Below are 4,417 nucleotides of genomic sequence, written 5' to 3'. Positions count from 1 at the left end.
CGGGCCTGGGATGCACCCAGGGTAGGCCTTGTCCCGGGACCGAGCCTCGCCGCCTCCTGCCGCCTCCGCGTGTCCTGGTTCTGAGAAGACGCCTGTATCGTGCGGTGAGTAGCCTGCCGCGCCGGGGCGACGCGCCTTTCCGGGGCTAACAGCTGTGTCTGGGCGAGGGGAGGAGGGCGAGGGGGGTGTGCGTGTGTGCGAGGTTCCTCCCTCGGTGGCGGCCGGCCGGGCGGGGGGCTTCCCCGCTCCCCCTCCTCCGCCCCGGGATGGGCGGGCGCGCGGGGCTCTGTTCTGTGCCGAGCCGGTGTCCCGAGAGCATGTCTGTGTGTTTTGAACTGTAAGGGAAAATGGCTGACGGATCCGTCCCTCCTCCTCCTCCCCCTTCCCGTCCTGTCTGGGGCTGTGTAGGAGGATGGAGTCTGCGGGCGCGGCGTGCAGCTCCCTCATCCGCACCCAGAGACTGGGGCTAGCCGTCCCCCGGCCCCGGGTCTTGCGGGCCGACGCGCCGCGAACTCGCGGCCGCTCTGCTCTTCAGTCTCGTTCCACTTGACACCAAACGCCATTACTGAGGTGGAGTGATTTGGAGCATTAGAGCTAGGCCTCTGCTTCGCCTGGCTATCAGGCCTGAAGACTTGTCCGCCTCCCCCCATCCTCCCGCGATAACCCGCAGTTTCTCCTCGGCCCTGTGGTCTGGCAGTCTGAGCCGGGTTATCGGCCTCCTACACTTCCTTCGTCCCCCTTAATTTGCTTAGGGCCAAAGCTGCGAAAGATGTTTTGATGTAGAAATCGCTTCCAAGGTAGGTTGGACCTACCACCTTTCTATTTTTAACTGTTTCTGCAAAAAAAGTTATGTGTGTGCGAGTTTGTTAGTGATAAGATCTTCATATTCTTGTCATGTGAGGCTTCAGGTTTGGTAAATGGCTTATTTTTCATTCATTGTGAAACATTAAGTTAAAGAGTTACGGAGCAGGTGTATAGATGTTTTTTATTGTTTGTATCGAAGTCGGTAGCGACTGGAAACAAGATTTCCATTAGAACCTGCTTAAATTAAACATGCTATTTTTTTTTTTTTGAAAGTTCCATAGTTATAACGTTAATTGAATTTTCCACAGTGCGGTTTACCAGGTGTGTATAATTGCTTCAGATTGTCTTAGAACTTAAGCGAGTTGTAGGTGTTAGGTTAAATATTCATGATTTATTTTGGGGAAAGAGAAATGTTTGTAGAGTTCTTTTAACCTAGAAACCCTTAAGTCCCCTAAATCTACCTAACGTTTGTATACTTTCACTTTTGAGGTGTCGGTTTAGGGCCATTGTCAGAATCCTGCCGAGGTAGCCAATTGTATTGCTAAGTGACTACCCCAATTGTATGGCTAGGCAATTCATAACTAAAGTCAAAATGTTTCATTATTTTAGTTATACCAAGTTTCCATTTGTATTGTCAGGGCTAGGGGTTACGGCCCACAGACTCTTCAAACCCGTTGTACAGACTGGGTCACAGACCCCTCACATGCCTGGCTGGGTCACCAGATCCTTCACACAGGTCCACGCTAGGTAATTGGGAAAGACCCTTGGAGTCATTGGCAGACGACACTAGCTCAGTCCTGTCCTTAGCTTCCTCGGCAGCGACGGCGGCGGCCTCTCCGAGGGTCCTCGCCCTCACACCCCCGGGGCGGGGGGCGCCCCGGGGAGGCCGCTATTGCTGCTGGGGTCTGTTGCTGCCAGGACCCCCAGGACCCTCAGAGAGGCCGCCGCCGCTGCTGCACCTGTAAGCTGCTGCTGCTGCTGCTGAGGAAGCTGAGGACTGAGCTCCTGTCATCTGCCAGTGGCTCTCGGGATCTTTCCCAGTTACCTAGCTCGTGGACCTGCGTGTGAAGGGTCTGTGACCCAATCTGTACAACGGGTTTGAAGAGTCTGTGGGCCCTAGCCCTGACAATCTTAGTGTAACTAAAATAATGAAACATTTTGACTTTAGTAATGAATTGCTTTAGCCAGACAATTAGCGTAAGGATTCAATCGTCTGTAGCAGTACATGAGGAAGAATAATTTAGGGTGTATCGATTAGGAAACTTTTCAGTAGGTACTTAACTGTCTCTTGGGGTTCACATCTACCCTTATGGTAAAGGCTCGTTAACCATGACTAGCCTGGCTTTCTTAACCCGTACATTTGAACTTAAAAATAGAGACTACAAACTCTCCTTTAGATCTTATTGGTCTACCTATTCACTGGGCTGCCATTTTGGTTTCAGCAAACGCCTTCCAAATTCTTAAAGATTTGTGTGTTATATGTACAAAGATGTCAGCATTTCTTTTCTCAGTTTTAAAACTCATGTGCTTTTTCATATTTGGAACTTTAACCTGTTAAACTTTATTGTTCCAGTGTTTGGGTAGAGTGAAAGCCTGAAGCTTTGGAATTGGTGTTCCAGGGGTGAACTCAAAATGTTACTGGTATTTTAGTATGTTTTGCTTTCTCCGGTTTAAAAATAAGACTCTGGGTTACACTAATTTTTTCTCTTTACTCTTTTTCTTGTATTTTGTCCACGGGCTTTTTTTTTTCATGGACTGTCTTAATTTTCTCACACTTTTTCTTCCTTTTGTTTGCTGAACTTGGTAGTATCAGGAAATTTCTGGGGGGATTAAATAACAGCAAGAACAGTACATGTGCGAGTCTAAGTTCCTCAGAAAGCACCTTTGAAGGGCAGATTTTACCTTTCACCAAATTATTAGGTTCTCTTGTTGGTGTTCCATAGTTCTGTTTTATCAGTGGAATGCTCAAGTAGGATTTACTTTGGATCTTTTTTCTTCCAGGATTTTGAAATACATTTTCTGATACCTCAAGAAGATGAGAGATTTTGTGGATATCACCTCAGATAATTTTTCTTTGACATGGTATTAGTAATGCTGCTTTTAAGTTTTGAAAATGGATGTTTGTCATGAATTTGCCAGTTCTTGATTAGACACATACAAGCGTTCTTTTAGGTTATTTTTTATTTCATAAGGTCAATTTTTAAGGTTTTTAATATTTCATTTTCAGAATTTTAATATTGAAACTAATCTTTGCTTAAAATAGGTTAAAGAAAGTTATTTGAAATACATAGAGCTGTGTATTAAAGGATTGGTCCTCTTAAATCTTTTGAGCAATAAACTGGGGAAATCTTATCCTGTGGTCATTGAGCTAGTTGATTTTTATTCTAAAAGAAGTTAATATTTTTATGGTGGTCTGCATTATTTTTCTCCTCTTGCTGATATGTTTTCTGAATCTTGAAATGTTTTTCTTTTTTCCAGAAATTGAGAAACAGGATTTTAGTTCTCCATTTGGTTCTTTGAGGAGCTGTATCATTGAAAGCCATCGTATTTGCTGCTAAGTCCTTGTATTATTTTAACAAGAGTCTAATGTTAGTATTTGGGAAAGAGTTAATGCATTGGGCCTCAACTCTGACTGCACATTAGAATCACTTGGGGAACTTTTAAAAAAATACTGATCCCTGGGTCCCACCCCCCAGAGACTGATTGGTCTGATATGGGGCCTGGGCAAAGGTATAAAAAGCACTGTGGATGATTCTCACATGCAGTCAGAGTTGAAAACCGCTGGGGGTTGTTGCTTTTAGCATGTTATTGTAGAAGTTTCAAGTGAATAAATAAGAAAATGAATTTTTCCCAACTGTTTTCAATTGTCAGCATCATTATTATTTATTGAGCATTAATTATATGTCAGCACTGTTAAGCATGTTTTTGCTTATTACGTTATGTAGATAGTAGTATTTCCATCTTACAGATGAGTGACTGAGGTCTGTCAGGCTCAATCAGTGGTGCTTCGACTACTGTGCCATGTTAGTGAAATGACAGTGATTACTGTTTTTAAAAAACATTTAAACTTTTAGTTTGATTCCTGTACCAGAGTAGCTTTAGATTTAGTTTTGTTTTTAGTCTATCAAAGTAGTCTGCAGTTTGAGAAATATCTCGGTTGACCAAGGGAGATGTTAAAGCTTGTAGCAAATACGTTCTTCCCTTTCTATATGTCTCCTAACATGTTCAGTGTGATAGTTTAGTTGGTGGGTTTGTTGATGACTAAAATAATGTTAAGCAATTTAACATTCCTAAAAGATGTAAAAACCAGGCATTTGTCTCCCAATAATTTGTTAAAACCATCCCGTGAATGGACATTTGGTATCATGTGAAACTCCATTAATTATCTCAATTTGAGAATCCTGAGTTTTATTTAGCTTAGTTTAAAATCAGTTTAATTTTTACAAAAACTTTTCAGAACTAAGGGTTTCATTTTGCATTTTTGTAGCAGTGATTGATAATTATTTTATGGAATGAACGATGTAGCAATAACAGACATTTATTTGGTGCTTTTGTCTCCTAATCCCCTCAGCCCGTTGTGATAAGTTCTTTTTTTTTTTTTTTTTTTTTTTTT

General features: G+C 42.8%; 1 protein-coding gene across 1 annotated transcript in view; it reads left to right on the top strand.

Moving 5' to 3' along the window:
• The first annotated feature begins 41 nt into the window (after nt 1-41).
• USP9X (ubiquitin specific peptidase 9, X-linked) overlaps nt 42-4,417 on the top strand; it is a 129,294-nt gene continuing 124,918 nt past the window's right edge. Inside the window, exon 1 of the mRNA XM_008585153.1 lies at nt 42-104. The gene's annotated coding sequence lies outside the window, so the exon portion shown is untranslated. The remainder of the gene's footprint in view (nt 105-4,417) is intronic.

This window comes from Galeopterus variegatus, unplaced genomic scaffold (genome assembly GCF_000696425.1).
Source record: "Galeopterus variegatus unplaced genomic scaffold, G_variegatus-3.0.2 Scaffold105, whole genome shotgun sequence".
NCBI lineage: Eukaryota > Metazoa > Chordata > Mammalia > Dermoptera > Cynocephalidae > Galeopterus > Galeopterus variegatus.
This window is presented reverse-complemented; position numbering and strand designations above follow the sequence as displayed.